The sequence below is a fragment of the Dermacentor variabilis genome, chromosome 2 (genome assembly GCF_050947875.1).
Source record: "Dermacentor variabilis isolate Ectoservices chromosome 2, ASM5094787v1, whole genome shotgun sequence".
In the NCBI taxonomy this organism is placed as follows: Eukaryota; Metazoa; Arthropoda; class Arachnida; order Ixodida; family Ixodidae; genus Dermacentor; species Dermacentor variabilis.
Window position 1 is genome coordinate 245,188,796 of NC_134569.1, and position 21,474 is coordinate 245,210,269.

General features: G+C 45.2%; 1 protein-coding gene across 1 annotated transcript in view; it reads right to left on the reverse strand.

The window, feature by feature from the left end:
• Positions 1 to 21,474, reverse strand: part of LOC142573212 (uncharacterized) — a 129,075-nt gene that overhangs the window by 7,156 nt on the left and 100,445 nt on the right. The gene's annotated exons all lie outside the window — the stretch shown is intronic.

Sequence of the window (21,474 nt, forward strand, 5' to 3'; positions counted from 1 at the left end):
GCCTACAACATCTTGAAGTGCACTACCTTTCAAAAAAAGCGATTGTGTCCGATATCCGTGTAGTGCCACGGCAGCCACACATAATGAAAATATGGATCGGGCGAGGACAACGAGCTACGACTGATGAAAAAAAAAATCTTGGAGTATCTCACTATTACAAAACCCATTTCCCAGTACCCAGTGTACAGTACCACGCCGGATTATGGGCCCAGTGTCGTGCGCTGGATGCTGGGCCGCTGGGCAGGCGCGGCGTACTGGGAGGCACTGGGTGCTGGTGCGAAAAAGAGCTCTAGCGCGGTAAATACGCGGTGCTTGGCCACCGTATATCATCATCATCATCATCATCATCATCATCATCATCATCATCATCATCATCATCATCATCATCATCATCATCATCATCATCATCCTAGTTACGCCCACTGCAGGGCAAAGGCCTCTCCCATACTTCTCCAACTACCCCGGTCATGTACTAATTGTGGCCATGTTGTCCCTGCAAACGTCTTAATGTCATCCGCCCACCTAACTTTCTGCCGCCCCCTGCTACGCATCCCTTCCCTTGGAATCCAGTCCGTAACCCTTAGTGACCATCGGTTATCTTCCCTCCTCATTACATGTCCGGCCCATGCCCATTTCTTTTTCTTGATTTCAACTAAGATGTCGTTTACCCGCGTGTGTTGCCTCACCCAATCTGCTCTTTTCTTATCCCTTAACGTCACACCCATCATTCTTCTTTCCATAGCTCGTTGCGTCGTCCTCAATTTCAGCAGAACCCTTTTCGTAAGCCTCCAGGTTTCTGCCCCATATGTGAGTACTGGTAACACACAGCTGTTATACACTTTCCTTTTGAGGGATAGTGGCAACCTGCTGTTCATGATTTGAGAATGCCTGCCAAACGCACCCCAGCCCATTCTTATTCTTCTGGTTATTTCAGACTCATGATCCGGATCCGTGGTCACTACCTGCCCTAAGTAGATGTATTCCCTTACCCCTTCCAGTGCTTCGCTACCTATCGTAAACTGCTGTTCTCTTCCGAGCCTGTTAAACATTACTTTAGTTTTCTGCAGATTAATTTTCAGACCCACCCTTCTGCTTTGCCTCTCCAGGTCAGTGAGCATGCATTGCAATTGGTCTCCTGAGTTACTAAGCAAGGCAATATCATCAGCGAATCGCAAGTTGCTAAGGTATTCTCCATCAACTTTTATCCCCAATTCTTCCCACTCCAGACCTCTGAATATCTCCTGTAAACATGCTGTGAATAGCATTGGAGATATCGTATCTCCCTGTCTGACGCCTTTCTTTATAGGGATTTTGTTGCTTTCTTTGTGGAGGACTACGGTGGCTGTGGAGCCGCTATAGATATCTTCCAGTATATTTACATATGGCTCATCTACACCCTGATTCCGTAATGCCTCCATGACTGCTGAGGTTTCGACTGAATCAAACGCTTTCTCGTAATCAATGAAAGCTATATATAAGGGTTGGTTATATTCTGCACATTTCTCTATCACTTGATTGATAGTGTGAATATGGTCTATTGTTGAGTAGCCTTTACGGAATCCTGCCTGGTCCTTTGGTTGACAGAAGTCTAAGGTGTTCCTGATTCTATTTGCGATTACCTTAGTAAATACTTTGTAGGCAACGGACAGTAAGCTGATCGGTCTGTAATTTTTCAAGTCTTTGGCGGCCCCTTTCTTATGGATTAGGATTATGTTAGCGTTCTTCCAACATTCCGGTACGCTCGAGGTTATGAGGCATTGCGTATACAGGGTGGCCAGTTTCTCTAGAACAATCTGACCACCATCCTTCAACAAATCTGCTGTTACCTGATCCTCCCCAGCTGCCTTCCCCCTTTGCATAGCTCCTAAGGCTTTCTTTACTTCTTCTGGCGTTACCTGTGGGATTTCGAATTCCTCTAGGCTATTCTCTCTTCCACTATCGTCGTGGGTGCCACTGGTACTGTATAAATCTCTATAGAACTCCTCAGCCACTTGAACTATCTCATCCATATTAGTAACGATATTGCCGGCTTTGTCTCTTAACGCACACATCTGATTCTTGCCTATTCCTAGTTTCTTCTTCACTGTTTTTAGGCTTCCTCCGTTCCTGAGAGCCTGTTCAATTCTATCCACATTATAGTTCCTGATGTCTACTGTCTTACGCTTGTTGATTAACTTAGAAAGTTCTGCCAGTTCTATTCTAGCTGTAGGGTTAGAGGCTTCCATACATTGGCGTTTCTTGATCAGATCAGATAGCTTACTGGTTTCCTGTCTAACGGAGTTACCACCGACTTCTATTGCGCACTCCTTAATGGTTCCCATGAGATAGTCGTTCATTGCTTCAACACTAAGGTCCTCTTCCTGAGTTAAAGCCGAATACCTGTTCTGTAGCTTGATCCGGAATTCCTCTAGTTTCCCTCTTACCGCTAACTCATTGATTGGCTTCTTGTGTACCAGTTTCTTCCGTTCCCTCCTCAAGCCTAGGCTAATTCGAGTTCTTACCATCCTATGGTCACTGCAGCGTACCTTGCCGAGCACGTCTACATCTTGTATGATGCCAGGGTTCGCGCAGAGTATGAAGTCGATTTCATTTCTAGTCTCACCATTCGGGCTCCTCCACGTCCACTTTCGACTAACCCGCTTGCGGAAAAAGGTGTTCATTATCCGCATATTATTCTGTTCTGCAAACTCTACTAATAATTCTCCTCTGCTATTCCTAGAGCCTATGCCATATTCCCCCACTGACTTGTCTCCAGCCTGCTTCTTGCCTACCCTGGCATTGAAGTCGCCCATCAGTATAGTGTATTTTGTTTTGACTTTACCCATCGCCGATTTCACGTCTTCATAAAAGCTTTCGACTTCCTGGTCATCTTGACTGCATGTAGGGGCATAGACTTGTACCACCTTCAATTTGTACCTCTTATTAAGTTTCACAACAAGACCTGCCACCCTCTCGTTAATGCTATAGAATTCCTGTATGTTACCAGCTATTTCCTTATTAATCAGGAATCCGACTCCTAGTTCTCGTCTCTCCGCTAAGCCCCGGTAACACAGTACATGCCCGCTTTTTAGCACTGTATATGCTTCTTTTGTCCTCCTAACCTCACTGAGCCCTATTATATCCCATTTACTACCCTCTAATTCCTCCAATAACACTGCTAGACTCGCCTCACTAGATAGCGTTCTAACGTTAAACGTTGCCAGGTTCAGATTCCAATGGCGTCCTGTCCGGAGCCAGGTATTCTTAGCACTCTCTGCAGCGTTACAGATCTGACCGCCGCCGTGGTCAGTTGCTTCGCGGCTGCTGGGGACTGAGGGCCGGGGTTTGATTGTTGTATTCATATATATATATATATATATCTTTGAATACAGAAAGCAACAGAGAGCGCTTTAGTCCAATAAAATACAAAAAAACTAAAGATAAAAATGCTTCGACCAGGATGATTTGTCGGACATACAGATGCCAAGTCCGGTACTTCACCACTACGTCACGGCAGCTATTTTTTTTCTTTCATGGTATTTATTACAGTAGCATTCAACCCAACACTCACCAGTTCTGCAGATTCAGAGAATAAAGGGCACCAATGAAAGCCACACACGGAAAAGGCAGCGTTCATACTGTGAGTAGAAACCTTGGATTCACTTTAGAAAGGTTGTAAGGATAAGCGCCTCACCAAAATTGGGTACCAATCCGGTTGTAACTCGAGTCTTTCATAAACATGTTTTAGGTGTAGTGTCATTTGGATAAAATGTACCCTTTGTTGCGTTTCGCCTGCGACACGTGGTTTTGCCGGCGCGACTGCGGCGGGGCGGCAGACATTTTGGCCCGATCGTCGTCGCCGCAACGCTCATCGGCAGGTGTTTCCAGGCGCGACTGCGGCGATGCGACCGCAAAGGATCACCCTCTCATTCCAGTCATTGTGCCCGAACCAGGCGATGCGAAAGCAGGGATCATCCTCTCATTACAGTCATTTTGCCCGACCGGCAGCGCTACGACAGGGTGCTACGAGATCGTGCTCGACATGGTGCTACGGCAGCGCTACGACAGGGTGCTACGAGATCGTGCTCGACATGGTGCTACGGCAGCGCTACGACAGTGTGCGTCACCATTAGCCCATTGTACATTCACGTGCTCGTCTTTTGAGGGGTTCCTTCTTGCCCTCAACTGCGAGAGTATAAAAACAGCTGCCCCCGGACGCCAAAAGGAGGGCTCCGATTTCTTCTGTCGAGTAAAGTGCTCTCCCGTCTCTCTACTTCGGTCAACCTGACCGCCAACTCTTTGCGATGTTAAAATAAACAAGTTGTTTTGTTGTTACCAGTCGACTCATGCTTTGCCGGGACCTTCGGATGCTTCCAGTTGTACCCCAGGCCGCCAGGCCAACGCTACCCTTGGGGCTTGCGACCCAGGTACAACCACGGGCGTCAGCGCCGAGTTCCCAACAACCGATCGTACCAGCGGTGCGATCAAAACACCTTGTAGGTACCACCGTTTCGGCGTTTCGGTCCACCATTCTCGTTTTACACAAACTGTGCATTCCCATGAGAAAAAAACACATCGAAATGTGCACTATAATCAGAGGTCGGTAGCAGGTATCGCACAGTATGAGCGTTAATCTCATAGAGGCGTTAATCCTTTAGAGGACATCCCAAAATAGGATGGCGTCGGTGTAGGTAATAAAACAATGTTCAATTGTCTCTGATACACCTCAAAGGCGACAGTTAACACAAGAGACAAAGATATCCTTTTTCTGTAGCCACGTTTTTATGGGTATGATTTCACTGTGCAGTTTCTAAAACAATATTTTGCAGCGAATGGATAGAGACATTTTGCGAACTCCCTTCAGTATATCGTGGCCTGGCCTTCTAATGTATAGTGATTGGTAAAATGGAGGCTGAAGCAGCATGGACAGTAAATCTTTGTATAACGTTTCATGCGACACAGAGTACAAGTGTTCAGTGAAAAACCTAACTGTCAGGAAACGAACCGCCAAGTAAACTTCTTGTATGAACCCCCACAAGCATAAACGCGAAGAAAAATTGAAGAAACAGCTAAATCAGGTAACGCATTAACAAGTTCGACTTGCATGAACGACCGAATTATAAAATGTGAAGTATCGCGAAAATAGAAGAAACTAGACATTATTTGGTGCACATAAATATGTACTAAATTATAGTCTCGCCATAAAGATGTACTAATATATTGTCTGTATGGTCAGGCCTAAAACATTGTCTCCCCTCATGGTCTCAAAAGTTGAAGACCATACGAAGCTTGCAAAGATTCGGTGAAAGCGTTGAATGCATAGCCTGGCACAATGAATAACTTGCAATACATGTTAACTTTTTGTTGCCAAGAACTTATTGTAGGCTTCGGCTTTACCAAAAATAGAAAGTCTTGTGGAGCGAATGTCTGGGCGTAACTTTGCAGGGCCAAAGCCCGTTCTTTGCAATAGTGTGCGCTTAATTGATATGCGTCTAGCGGCACGCCAAGATACTTTGTCGCGATGTCAGTTCACTTAACGCCTGCAAACTATTCTGGTGTATAACACCATGAGCCAAACCATAAGCCCAAACTTTTGGAGGAGTGAATTCGTGCTCCTGATACGCGGCCAAATTCCTCCATTGTCGATATTACATTTTCAACACTGGACTTATCCGTGCAGAATAACGCTAGGTCATCTGCATAAGCTAAAACTTTTACTTCATTACCCAGTACATTGAATCCATGGATGTAACTCGACTGAATTACGCTTAAGCATAGTGGTTCCACGTAAAGGAGAATAGTAGTAGGGACATCAGGCATCCTAGTTTTACTGATGACCAAATAGAAACGGGTTCGGGAAAGTTGGCCATTACTAACTAAACGAGTAGTACAACTGGTGTAGCAAACCTTAACGCCTTTAAGCACAACGGAGCCAACATTGGCATGCTCCAGAAGAGAAAATAAATAGGAGTGAGTGACACGTTTAAAAGCTTTAGCAAGGCCTACCTGGAGCATTGCAAGCTGCTCAGTGGAACCATAACAGTATTGAAGAAGTGTACGGGCGATGTGTATGTTCGTTTGAATGGATCGGCCCGTAATTCCACACGTCTGATGGGTATCAATTAGAATTCACATCGATAATTGCACTCTATTAGATAAAACTGCCGCAAAAATTTTGTAATGCACGTTTGACAATGTTATCGGCCGGTAGCTTTCAACAGAACGCTGTTTCTCTTTATCTGAACTTTTGGGAATTAGAACTGTGTGGGTTTTGCAAAAAGATTGCTGAAGGGCGTCCACCTCTAAATCTATAATAAAAATCTCCAATAATGTGGGACTGATAATTCATTTGAAAGCTTTGTAAAATTCACTTGAAAGTCCATCAGGGCCAGGTGTTTTCGACAAAGGCAGCTGATCAATAGCTAGCTCAATTTCTTCGATCGTAAGGCCACCATGGATGAATGCACAGTCATCATCCTGTGAAGACTTTACAAGAGACACAAAACTATGGAAGACTTTTGCATCGTGATCGTCGGGAGGGGCCCTAGCCAACACACTGTACTAAGTTTCGAGCTAGAAATTATGTCATTCGTATTTGTTAGAAGACTACCTTCGCAGTATATTTCCGTAACGTCGCTTGTCAAGTAAAGCTTGACGTTTTGGCGGCTCAGACTGCAGAGCACGCTTATTTCGAGGTCGAATTCGCGCACCTTTGTAACGCAGTCCATCATACTTTTGTAACTCACATTTAAGATTTTCTATGTCTGCAATGTGAGTACCTGGAATTTCGCATTCCACCTGATAAACGCTACATATAGGTTCTAAAGAAGCATTTTTTCTTCATTCTTCTTATAGAATTATTTCACCGATCCACTTCATACAGCCACTGTGCGAACGTCTTTTTTAAAGAGTTCCCGAGCAGCAAATAAAGGCAAGTCAGTAGAAAGAGAAATTGTTAGGGTCACGCGCACGAGATTAATAAATTACTGATCATTTAGGAGCTCAGAGTTAAGCTTACAGATTGCCCACTTTGGTCGGAAATTAGTTATAGCTTTTCACCAATCTTTGCGGTAACCATACAGTGATCAAAGAGCGAAACTGGGATAGTAATACAGGACAGTACTCGGGAGAGGAGTGAGGAAGAAACGTATATCCGATCAAGGCGACGGTAAGAACGACCTTGAATTCGTGTATAAGAGCGAGCTCCTTGTCCCGACACTGCTATATCAATGAGCCCTGCATTTTCTATTACGTTAGACAAAACATCACCACTCATGTCCCGCTGACGGTTAATGCCGCTTCGATCGCTCGGATCACACACACAATTGAAATATCCAATCTGTTCTGTTCTGTAAAAAACTTTAAAGTGCAGCCCGTTCTTGCGAGCACTAACTTCTTGAGACACTCGCCCCTCTTTCTCGCGATATATCATTGGAATATGTTACCTCATGAAATTGTATCAGCTCTAAGTCACGATGATTTTCTAGCTAAACTAAAACAGTATTTTAACGTACTAACATAGTATTCTCTTGCTCATTTGTTATAGGCTCCACTTTGTTGTTCCGCTCCTTGTATTTTTTTTTCCTTCCCTCACCATATTTTGATATTCCTTGCGCAAATGGTTTTGTTCTGGGTTAGCGCAGGGTCACATGTACTGCATAAAATTTTGTTCTGCTTGTGCTTTTTGTTGTTTCATGCAATATCTGCTGGTATGTGTACGCTTTCTTCATGTATTTTTCCTTGTATAAAGTGACCAAGCTGCGTTGATATTGTGTAATACCCAGTTTAAATCTATATGTATCTTCAGCGTTTAGGACGTTTCGTTGTATTGCTCTTATTGGTTTCTTTTTGTTTGTTTTCCTGTTTTTCCGCTTGTGTTCTTTTTTTGTAGCATGCATTATCTGTTTCAATGCGTATACTGTATATATCACTAATTCATTGTAACACCCCTATGTAATGCCCGCATGGGCCTTTAGGGTACTTGAATAAAAAAAACACAATGCAACGATGATAGTCCAACAGACTGACACACTATAAAATAAAAGAATTCGTTTTACAGCATCATTAAATGCATAGACGTTGACTATTCGCCATGGCACTCCCTGGAATACAAAATCACAAAAATCACGCCCGCAGATGGACATGGATGGATAATTTGCTATCTCCAGATCGGGAAGCAGTTTCAGTTTCATAGAGATACGTCTCGCACAGACATCGTAGATGCGCTATCACCCAGCAACTAAAACTCACGCTCTACCAGAGAGAGAAAGTTGTTGTCCTTATTCAGTAGTACGCTTGGAAGTGCCACAATATCGCTTTTCACTTGCGATTGGTATTTTAATTTCGAAACTAGTACTAAATGAACCGCCGACCCGGGACGCTGTATGGGCGCTGTTACTGCCAATTTCGATAGCCGTTTCTTGTTCTTCAGGCAAGAGATATGCAACGTTTTCTTAGCTCAGACTTGCGTTTCAATCGACACGTCTGTCTAGTCATGTATCTTCGACAGAGAAGGGCAGGCTAGTGATGGCAGCCTTCGGCGACAGCACATATACCTGTGTTTATGACGCGTCACATCGGCGTTCATCGCATCTTGTGCTGGCACTGTAGACACGAAAAAAAAAAATGGTTTATTTAAGAACACCGATGCGAAAGCTGAAATAAAGAGTGATTTATCCTTCTTAATCTTGTAGATTCCTGCGCCCAGACGCGCCGATAGCGTGCAGAGGGACTCGGCGGATACGCTAGGCCTAACCTTCGGTGCGGACCGAGCTATGCGCGTGTAGCTGGCGAAAGCTTAAATGTGTGTATTTGAGCTTCACAACCTTTAATTAGTACAATAGGGAAAGTGGAATCGCACGAATCGCTTCAGCTTTCTAATCAGTGCGATAATATCAATCAGCGGTAGGCTTCGAACTCGGGGTCCATTCGAGCGTGTCTGAACGACTTCTGGATTTCATGTCCACTACACAACACTGCGACTACGGCGACAACTCCGAGTCACATGTTACGTGCATGCTACTGAAAAACGCGGCGTCCTCTGCTTTTGGGGGGCTTCATTCAAGAATTTGAATGAAAAATGCAAAAAAACGAAAGTGATCTTTTGTGTTAAATGTGCACGCATAAATAGGGCAGCTTACGCACCTTTATTCTAAGCTGCGACACGAAATAGAGTTTTATGACTCCAACTTATAGCGTTATTTAGGACCAGAGACTAGTATCAAGCGGTGACATTGTATAAAGCATTTAGCATTCCGCAGCGCACGTCCTTGCGTACTGCAACCTGCGCAGTTTCCATTGCGAACCAGCGAACTGCAGCGAGAACCAGCGCCTGTACAGCACATACCAGTGCGCCCCAGCGTCATGGCAGTGAAACCAGCGTCCCGTACAGTGTCACCCAGCTCTTATCCAGTGTTCCCACTCGTCTGCCAGTGAGTCCCAGCGAGCTCCAGCGCCCCCAGTGTCAAAAAACGCGCTGGTTTCGCACTGGAAGGCACTGGAAGGCGCCGGTTTTTGCAGCAGGCAGGTAGAGAACACAACAATCGGTTTATTAGAAAGAATAAAAACGAAGACATGCACAGAAGCTTAGGAACAAGGGGCCCTATAACGTAAAACTATTCCAATATGTTTCTATTCTAATCTCCTGACGTCAACTTTGCGTAACCACCAACGCAAGCTCCGGGCGGTCACCCGCAGGGTTGTCTGAACAGACCTATCAAACACTCTCCTCGGTTAGAGGAGGTCACTTTTGTTTGCTTGAAAAACGAATAACATTGCCCACACTGAGCGGCTTGTCGTATCTAATTGGCTGACAAGAGGCGAGGAGAACGCTCAAGTGGAGAGGGATTCGATGGGGCCGAGCCACTGCACTGAAAGTCGATAACCGGATGAAGAGGGTGGTGCCGGCGTCTACGATTGGTCGGCTTTCCCTTACTTAGCTTGCGGTGGCTGGTCGAAAATCGCGGCGGCATGCAACGGAAGCTCAAGAATGACGCTAGAACGGACCCTCAGAAAAGAAGAGTTGGCGGAATGAGGGGGTAAACGTGCCGAAAGTGCTCGAAAACGTTACACGGCCACGCAAGAAGTTTTATTATACGCAAATACACCCATGCTCTCCGGCAGGTGCGAGTAGCCAGCGTCTGAGCGATCGGCGGCAGCCATCTTCCATTCCTTTCGGAACGGGGTAGCATGCGGCTATTCCGAAGAAAATTCAGTTTTGTTCGGCATATTAATGAATCTTTATCGCGTACACGTCACTTTGACGCGGTGAGTTCTTTGACGCGGTGATGACGGGCTAATGGCGAAAAGGGGTCGAATCAGAAATAACTGTTGTTCTTTTTTCTGTCAAATCATGCATAATCAGTGTTTACACATCATATCAGATGGGGAGGTATCGTGGTTTTCGTGACGTCGCGTGACAGACAGGTGAAGTGGGGATGGTCGAAAAAAGTTTTTGACCAATCGTGGAGGGCTGATAGCAGAATTGGAAGAGAAAAGTTTGGAATAGTTTTACGTTATAGCGCCCAAGGCAAACTTTCTGCTCACTCAAAGTTTGGGTAATTGTGAATATAGAATGATTTCACAATCTCTCTCTCTCTCTCTCTCTCTCTCTCTCTCTCTCTCTCTCTCTCTATATATATATATATATATATATATATATATATATATATATATATATATATATATATATATATATATATATATATATATATATATATTGTTGAATAAACGAAGGAGCACACTTATGAAAATTGCATTTTTAATGTTTTAAAGTTTCGGCCGTGGCATGGCCTTCGTCAGAATAGACCTTCTTATTTATAATCCTTATATATATTATCCTTATATATTATACTAAATAAACCTTTTTATTTTATAAATCGTTTATTCTGACGAATGAAGTGCCACGACCGAAACGTTAAAACATTAAAAATGCAATCTTCGTAAGTGTGCTCGTTCGTTTATTCAACTACCTATGCACCGGACCTACAGAACTTTTACTTAAATTATATATATATATATATATATATATATATATATATATATATATATATATATATTGTGGCAAGCACGGAGAAAAGGGGTTTATTTAGGCGTGCGAGAGCAGGAACAGTAGGCTACGAACTACAGGAATGGCCGCTGCACAGTCTTCGTTCTCCTCTTCCTTCCTCTTTTTGATCCCCGCGTCCCTTTTACGCGCTTGGACGTATAACATATACCACTCCTCGCAGACAAAGCCCACTGGGTGAGCCGCTCAACCAGCTTGTCGTGGCGTGCATGATTTCAACCTTGGGATATTCGCGACTTGTGTCCTAGCAGAACGTGTACCAGTGTTCGTGAGGCGCGCGAGAGTATAGTTCACTTCGCTGGCCTTATCAATGGCAACATACGGTCCATCGCAATTTGCCAGCAGCTTTTGCCACAAGCCGCGCTTCCTCGTGGGACTCCAAAGCCAAACGAGATCACCAGGGTGATATGTAACAGGCCGATGTCGTGCGTCGTAGCGGGCTTTGGAGTTTTCTTGCGATGCCAAAGTCCGCAGACGCGCAAGTGTCCGAGCCTCTTCAGCGAGGCATAGGGTATCGGCGACCATAGGATTGTCGCGGTGGCAAAAAGGGAGGACAGTGTCGAGCGTATACCGGGGCGGCCGAGCATATAGAAGGAAGAATGGGCTGTAGCCGGTTATACCGTGTTTGGCGGTGTTGTCGGCGTAAATAAGAAACGGTAGAACTTTATCCCAATTCTTATGATCGGGATAAGTTCGGTTCGGAGGATCGGTTCGTTGGCGGACGATACGGCGTCGAGTGCCTGAGGTGCGAGTTACATAAATGCACAAGCTCTACCACGATATCCGCCATGAATGGATGTACCAGGTCGCTTATAGTAACACTAAGCGGTCCATGTCGTAGAACAATAACGTGAAGTAAGAAGAGCGACACTTGGCAGTGGTTGATGGTATAGCCGCCGTCTCACAATATCGTGGGAAATAGTCGGCGCAGACAATTAATCATCGGTTTCCCTTAGATTTCTGAGGAAAAGGGCCTAACATATCAATTGCCAAAGTGCACTGCCACAGTCCGGCAGCAGTGCACTTTGGCATCGCACACTAAATCTGCGCCTCTTTCAGATACGCCTACTGCCAATACATCGCTGATGCTGCCTGCTACTCCGGAACTGGCATAGCGGGACGTGTTTCCTGCATCGACGACGAAAGCTGCGCGTCACCAGAGGTCAACGGTTCACCGCTGCTACATAAAGACGCTGCAAGAAAGTCATCGTCCACAGTCCGGCAGCCGCGCACTTTGGCATCGCACACTAAATCTACGCCTCTTTCAGGTGAGAAATTTCCAGCTGCATTTGCAGCAGTTAAACATCGCAAGCTGTGCACTGCTGCCGGACGTACTGTTCTTGTCTTTGATGCTTTGCTAGTGATTTCATTTGTATTGGCTAAATATGTCTAAAGATGCGCGCGATACCGCCAAAGCCATAGTAGACTTACGACGTGAATTGAGAAAGGAACTTCGAGATATGAAAGATGCTTTGAAGGAAGTGAAAGATCTCAGAGAAAGATACTCAGTCAGTAATGAGGCTAAACGAAGAGCTCAAAGCTGAAAATGATAGACTGCACCGCAGGATAGAGGAGGTTGAGCAATATCAGCGCTCAAATAATCTGGAAATTAAGGGTGTTCCGTCTGATGTTGAACCACTCGAAGCAGTTAAGAAAATCGGTGTTTTCATTCAAGAAGTCATAACTGCCGATGACGTCGATATCTGTCACAGAGTACCGACTGCTTGTCATGACCAAAGTAACGTAATTGTCTGGTTTGTGCGCAGGACAAAGAAGGCTGCTGTTTAAGCAGGTCAAAGAAAGTCAGAATCGATAGCAAGGACTTGGGCTACCAGACGTACTCTGCAGTATATGTCAATGAACATCTGACGAAACACGGCAAACAGCTTCTCTGGTCAGCTATACAGAGAAAAAAGAAAATGCGGGGGAAATTTGGACATCGGGGGGCAATGTCTTTTCACGCAGAAACGAAGGCTCGCCTGTACTGAAAATCAGAAACGCTAACGACCTCGATAAGATGACTGCAGAAGCAGGAGGAACTACTGGAGAATAAACACGGTATCTGAACACGCCCAAATAGACAGACGTTCGCAAGTTTCATGAGCGCTGTTAGAGCAACGCCTAGCGATGATTATCATGACAGCCATTCCTTGAATAGTCTACTTCGGGATGCGCGCAGGCGCATCAAGGCCTTTCATCCAAACACACGCAGTATACGCAACAAGACAGACATGATTCTTGATATCCTTGGCTCCTTTTCATTTAGTTTTGACTTGCTATTGTTTTCTGAAACATGGCTATCTGTGGGTGAAGATCCACCACACTTTGAAAACTGTATTTACAATGGCCTAGTGCGTCCTTTAGGAAGAGGAGGTGGTGTGGCTATTTACGTTAAGCAGTCATTAAACCATGAAGTTATCTCCCAATTTTCCATTATTAACGAGGTTGTAGAGTGTCTTATGATACGCCTAGAAAAAGCATTTGCTGTTGTCATTTTTCGACCATCTTCTGGGACTAAATCTCGATTTGCCAAGTTCATGGAAGACGTGCTGGAATATTTGTGTCACACTGGCTTTCCATTTTTTGTAATGGGCGACGTGAATATCGATATGTTATTCAGGATGCATCGTCACGTCAGTTAACAGTACTAGCGAAATCGTTTGCTTGCAAAAATGTCATTTCTAAGGCAACCTGTCTCATTGCGCAGACTGCGACTTTGCTTGATATCTGTTTGACGAACATACACCCGCCGCATTGCGTTGCTGGAGTGTTGGTTGCAGAAGTAAGCGACCATTTACCTACATTTGTACCCTTCGTTCTTCCAATGACCCGCCGTGGTTGCTCAGTGGCTATGGTGTTAGGCTGCTGAGCACGAGGTCACGGGATCGAATCCCGGCCACGGCGGCCGCATTTCGATGGGGGCGAAATGCGAAAACACCCGTGTACTTAGATTTAGGTGCACGTTAAAGAACCCCAGGTGGTCGAAATTTCCGGAGTCCCTCACTACGGCGTGCCTCATAATCAGAAAGTGGTTTTGGCACGTAAAACCCCATAATTTTTTTTCTTCCAATGATAGTCGCGACGCTAATGAAAATGTGCGGTCACGCCTGGTCAACGCTAGGACACTAGAAGTATTCCGGCATCATGTTATTCAAACCGAGTGGAATCACGTGTTCCGGGAAAAGGATCCTAACTTGTCATACAACGTATTCATGTCTAAACTGATAAAATGTTATAATGATGCTTTCCAGGTATCTGTAAGGTACGTAAAACGGCAGAAAATTAGAAAAGTCTGGATAACTAATATCTTAATTTAAAAAATAAAGAAGAAGAATAGCATGTACCATGAATTTGTAAAGACACGCGACATAAATTTATTTATTGAGTTTAAAAAGTACAGAAACCAGCTAAGTGGTGAACTAAGGTGTGCTAAGTTCAAATATTATGAGAATTTATTTTGTAAAATAAGTAATGATCCCAGGAGAATTCGGAACGAGGTTAGAAATCTGTCTGGTCGAATAAAAGAAAACCACGTCCGTAGCATTCTAGCTAACTCTAGCCGCCTTGGCTACAGAGAGGTTGCAACTGAAATGAACGATTACTTCGTTACTAGTTGTGGTTACGATGAGATATGTCATGACGATGATCCAAGATTATCGATAAATGACCCTGGTTTACCTAACTCCATAGTTTTGCATTCTATTTCATGTCTTGAGACTGAAGAATTAATAACCAAGATTAAAACAACTGTGCGGCAGGAAATGATGACATCAAACCTATGCCAATAAAATACGTTGCTGATGTGATATCGCCCGCGCTCTCATACATTATTAACTTAACTTTCTCTACTGGAGCTTTTCCTGATCAACTGAATTAGCTCGTGTGTGTCCGGTTTTCAAAGGTGCTAATGACAAAGAAATTGCAAATTATCGGCCACTATCGGTACTTCCGATACTGTCGAAAGTGTTTGAAAATTCTATTAATATTAGATTGCAAAATTTTTTAAGAAATATAATATCATAAGTGAAGCCCACTTTGGCTTTCAAAAAGGCAAATCCGCCGAGCTTGCGTTACTCGATATGAAAAGTGAGATACTAAATAATTTCGAGTCAAAGCTTTACACGCTGGGACTGTTCGTAGATTTCCGTAAAGCATTTGATACCGTGTGTCATAGCGTTCTTCTAGAAAAACTTACTAATTACGGCGTCCGTGGTATTGCCAATAGATTACTACAAAATTACTTGACAGGCCGTTACCAATATGTAGTTATTATTCATGAAACATCCTCGCTTGCTAAGGTCAACAAAGGTGTCCCACAAGGATCTATACTCGGTCCACTGTTATTCATAATTTACGTAAATGACCTGTGCCGCATTCCGGATTCTCCTAAAATAATTATGTACGCCGAGGACACTAACATATTTTTTACTGGTGCTTCAATTTCTAACCTTGAAGGAAGTGCAAATACCTATGTAAGCTGTCTTGTTGGCTTAAAATCAAGAAGTTGCGGCTAAACGCGAGTAAAACTAAATACATGTTGTTTGCACCTATCAATAAGCCACGCATTATAAGCTTAAATGTTTGCTTTGAAGGCCAGACGCTTCAGCAAGCTAAGGTTCAAAAATTTCTTGGCGTATGGTTCCAGGAAGACCTGTCTTGGAATGAACACGTAAATAAATTAGCATTAGAATTAAGCAAAAGTGTTGGATGTATGTACAGGTCAAGTCGATTATTACCACTTTGGCTCAAGAAAGCGCTATATTATACGCTATTCTATTCCAGGCTTAGTTACTGCGTGTTGATTTCGGGCACAACGACAGCACAGAATTTTACCACATTACCCACATTACAAGAAAAGGTATTGCGAATATTTGAGGGATATTATGGTCAGCCGCAAAGTCTCCGCACGCGTCCCCTATTTACAAAACATTTCATATTAGAAGCTACCCAAATCTATTATCTCAAGCTTTTTCTGCATATCCAAAATAATAAGCTATACCCCACGTACAGTTCTTCTAGATGTGTTCAATATTGCCTCCGTACACAAAGTATAAGAACACCAAAAATTAGAACTACCTATGGTCGGCAGCATATTCTGCATCAAATACCCAGTCTGCTTAATAAACTTGGCAACATTCTAGACCTAAATAAACAAATTTCCGAAAATAAGTTTAAACAAATTCTTTTAGAAAATTCATTGAAAATGTTTAATTACTGTTTAAGTGTTGATTACAACCTCCATATGTATTGACTTTTTCTTTATCTTACTCAATGTACACTGCGTGTTTTATTTCTTAGCACACATTGTTTCTTTCTTTTTTGCTGCTTGTCACAATATATGTATGGTGATCTGCTTGTTTTCTTTACTCTGTGATGTTTCTTTTTTTTTATATCTAGAGACAATTTAGATTGTTCAATGATTATCTTATGTCTGCTTATGACTGCTTGCTGAACTGTATCTCAGAGCAAAAGCTTCTGTCAGGCTGTATAGCCTTTTGCTTTTGCTTCGATTTCTGTTGATGTAAAGAAAGAAATCAATAAATAAACTTCAAACTTCAATTCCAACTTGCCGAAAGGGTGAGCTGGGCGGCGGCACAGGTTGAAGGAGACCAGATAGGGCAGTGGTTGGGCGTTTCCGACGTTGGCACTGTATGCAGCTGGCGACATACATCTCAAACGAATGTCGCATCCGGGGCCAGTAAAAACGTTCTTGAATGTAATAAAGCGGCGCACAGTGCCTAAGTGACCGGAGTCATCGTGCATAGCCTCATAGATTGCTGGCCGGATACGCTCCGGCACCCTAGAAGGAAGCGTGCACCCGTGATTGAGTAATTCCTTTTGTACAGGAGCCCGTCACGGACACAGTAGCTGTTTGTTGCACTTGAATGGGCAAAAGTGAAGAGTGGCTCCAATTTGGTGTCTGTCCGTTGTTTTGCTTTGAACGCATCGATATCGGGAAAAGCGGACGCCACAGAAGCGACGGGATGATCAAAATCGTCTGCGTCGCACTTCGTCGTGGTAAGTGGCATATGGGAAAGGCAGTCTGCGTCAGCATGTTTTCGGCCACTCTTGTAGGAAACAGTGAAATTACATTCCTGCAACCTCAAAGCCCAGCGCGCAAGGCGACCACAAGGGTTGCGAAGTTTCACGAGCCAGCACAGGGAATGGTGGTCTGTGACGACTGGGAATGGGCGTCCGTACAAGTACGAGCGAAATGGCTGAACCACAAAGATAACAGCGAGGCATGCTTGCTCTGTCGCCGTGTGACTGCATTCAGGTTTGCTTAATGAGCGGCTTGCATAAGCAATCACGTGCTGACGGTTGTCATAGCGTTGGACGCAGGCGGCACCCAGACTAACGCCACTAGCATCTTTGTGGATTTCTGCCGACGCAGTAGGATTGAAGTGGCGAAGGATAGGTCGGGAGGTCAGCAGAAACTTCAACTGATGAAATATAGAATCGCACTCTGATGTCCACTCAGACCACGCGTCTTTATGTAGCAGATTTGGCAGAAGATAAGTAACGTCAGCAAAACCAGGAATAAATCGGCGAAAGTAAGAGCAAAGATCCAGAAAACTACGAAGTTGCTTCACTGGCTGCGGTGCACTGAATGCCTCTACAGCTGCCGTCTTGAGGGGATCTGGGCGGATACCGTCTTTGTCAACAAGATGACCCAGCACCAGGGTTTCACGGTTACCAAAGTTACATTTCTTGGAGTTCAGAACCAGGCCAGCGTTTTTGATGCAGTCGAGGACAATATACCGGCGCGTATTGTCTTCATTCAATGTGCGCCCGAATATAAGAACGTCATCAAAATAGCACATACAGATGTTCCACTTTAACCCACGTAAAATGGCCTCCAGGAAACTTTCAAAGGTTGCTGGAGCGTTGCACAACCCAAATGGCATCACACTGAATTCGAATAATCCATCTGAGGTTATGAAGGCTGTTTTCGCCTTGTCTGCCGGCTGTATCAGGATTTGCCAATATCTTGAGCGTAGGTCCACTGAAGAAAAATAAGAGGCTGAATGAAGGCAATCAATTGCATCATCAATCCGGGGCAGCGGATAGACGTCCTTCTTAGTAACGGCGTTTGATAATCGACGCAATATCTCCAGTTACCGTCTTTCTTTCTGACGAGTATGACCGGAGCTGCCAAAAGACTCGAGGACTCTTGTATTATCCCATTGTTCATCATGTCACTCACTTGTTCCCCGATTATCTTGCGCTCGTTAGGCGACACGCAATAAGGCTGTTGCCTGATCGCGCGCGCAGATCGTGTGTCGATAGTATGGCGTGTTCGCGACTCGGGAATCGAGAACGTTTTGTCCGGCTGCGCAAAGTCAAACACTGGCAGATGCTTAGAAAGCGTATCCACCAAGGTATGGCGCTCCCTTGTGCTGAGCGACTTGTTTATCATAGACAGAAGCTTTTTGTCTGAGACGTGGCGAAGGTCAGCAGGTTCACACGGCGGGTCTGTTAGTAGGGCTACGGACGAAGACGTGTATTATGTAAAGTAGGCGACTTTCAAACCGTCTGGAAGCAGGACGGGTTCTGCCGAGCAGTTGGCCGACCACAAGCCAGCACGCCCGTTGCCGATGAATACCACACAGTGAGGGACAAAAACGTTCTTCTTCACACAATTTAGATGCATTGGCTCTACGGAGGCATCGAAACGGTCTGGAACTTCACCGCGACGTACAACCGGCACACACACAGAGGTGGACGCAGGCACAACAGTATCTGCAGATACACACAGTTCACATTGACTGCAAGTCTCCCCTAAGAGCCCGGACGAAACATGGCCATCGACGCAAACTTCCCCCGCGCGACAATCGGCGGTCGCACCACACTGTTGCAAAAAGTCGATGCCCAAAATCACTTCGTGCGTCGATCGGGGAATAACTACAAATTCCGTCGCGAAAACGCCACCAGCCAAGGATACTTCAGCAGTGCACACACAAACAGGGCGCAACGACTCGCCGTTCACTCCACAAAACATTGCAGCCTGGTCCCACCGAAATACAACTTTGCGCCCCAACACACCTTTAAAACCGAGACTCATTACGGATACAGTTGCTCCGTTTTCCACTAAAGCCATTGTAGAAACACCATCAACAAGTGCATGCACTTTGTTCTTAATCATAGCAACTTCAAGGGACATTTCTGTCGATAGCACGTGTCGAGCGACCTCATCCCCATATGCCGCGTTAGCTAGTTTTCCGGTTGTGAAGGCGAGGTGGAGCGGCGCACTGGCGATGGAGATTGGCGTAAATACGGTGCACGAAAAGATGGCGGTGGGGGCAAACTACTGTCAGATGCCTGCGAGCGGCTCCGAAAGCTTCTCTGCCAGTAATCGTTGCCGGGAGGGACGCCAGATGACCAAGAGGTGGTGTACGGCTGTTGAGTTGTCTTCATAGGAAGTGTGGCCCCTGCTGAAGACCCGGATCGACCTTTCCACATTGTTGGGCGACGACTGCAAAACCTCTATGTGGCCCGCGACACCGCATTGGAAACACACCGGCAGATGCCGTAAATTTCGATGTTCCTCCATGTAGCCACGCATGTTGCAGTCAACTGCATAGTCATCAGGTGGGTCACATTCATCATGGCTAGGCATCGGCCGCCGGGAGGCGTGCGTACGGCGAGGGTGTTGGTCGTAGTCATGATCTTGATAGCTCGTGGTCCCTCTCGTTTGTGGGGTAGACCTATACTCAACTGTCGCTGAGTGAACCGTCGGTTGCCATGCGGTCAAAATGGCCGTATCTCTCATCTCGTGTGGTGAGTACGCACCAGTGATGTCGGGTGTGCAACAGTACATCTCTTCCCGATGGAGCAACTCTTCGCGAACAATCTGCCGTATTGTTGATGGAAGGTCAGCACACGAGCTCGTCTCTACACTTGCCACCGTTGTGACATTAGCCAGGCTACCAAACTTCGGTATTATCCGTCGCATCTTTAGCGTCTCAAAGGTCCTGCAGTAGCGAATGACGTCAGACACGGAATCCAAGCTTTCCTTGCCGATCAAAAAATTGTAGACATCTTCGGCTACTATTTCAACAAATGTCCAACTTTGTCAACTTCAGGCATTTGAGAGCTGACAATTTTACACAGGTTCAGGACTTCTTCAACATATGTCGTACAGGTCTCGCCGGAAATCTGAGCTCTTTGCGAAAGCGTCTGTTCAGCGCGTTTGTTTTTTGCGCTAGAGTCTCCGAAACACGCTTTGAGCTCCTCGACGAAAAGCTCCCATGAAGTCAGCGTGTCTTCGTGATTCTCATACCAGAGGAGCGCTGTGTCGGTGAGGGAAAACACAACGTTGGACAACTGTGCGGTCGAGTTCCAACCGTTATACAGGCTCAACCTTCGGTAGTTCGTGAGCCACTCGTCGACATCTTCTCCGGCTTTTCCTCCGAAAGTGAGTGGCACCCGGTAGTAGTGCCACGGAACACCAGGTGTTTTGGCCTTGAAGCCGCGTCAGATCCTTCGGCAATCTGGCAAGCGTATTCAGGCATGTCAGGTGAGGGTGGCGGAAGTCCGGCAAGTCGGCGGCTTCGGCGAAGTTGTAGCAGCGTAGGCTCCGTGGTTACGAGGTGTAAACCGCATCCGCACCGCCACCAATTTGTTACAAGTGCGGGGAAAAGGGGTTTACTTAGGCATGCGAGAGCAGGAACAGCAGGAATGGCAGCTGGAGCACAGTTTTCGTTCTCCTGTTCCCTTCTCTTCTTGATCCCCGCGTCCCTTTTACGCTCTTGGACGCAACAATATATATATATATATATATATATTTATGCGAGAACTCCATCATTCACTCCACGGCTAATTCTTCCCGAAGTCCGCATTAACGTACAAGAACCATTCTCTCTCTCTCTCTCTCTCTCTCTCTCTCTATATATATATATATATATATATATATATAGAGAGAGAGAGAGAGAGAGAGAGAGAGAGAGAGAATGGTTCTTGTACGTTAATGCGGACTTCGGGAAGAATTAACTCCATTCCAGACTCACACCTGTTGCATTCTTTTTTGTAGTTCTGGGGCGTGCGACATGTGTGTTATTGCGTGACTGCGCTACAAATCTCGTAAATTAATGACAAGTGTGAATCTTCGCTATTGCTGGCCGCACTGGTTTAACATAATGGGCCGTGTTGCATTTCCCATGTTGCTCTTGTTTTGGCCTGAAAATGAAAGCCAATTGTCGGGCTTAACGTCCCCAAACGGCAGAGTTTGTTGTGAGTGACCCCAATAATAGAGAGCTCCGTGCTGATTTGGACTACCTGTGCTTCTTGGTTGCAGAGTCCATTCTAGGTACAGGAGCGCCTTTAAATTTGCAGCCGGATGTCGAACCGACGACCTTGTATTGAGCAGCAGAACGCCATAGTCACCACAACAGAGCGGCGGGTCATATTCCGGCTTGTCCGGCAGCCTA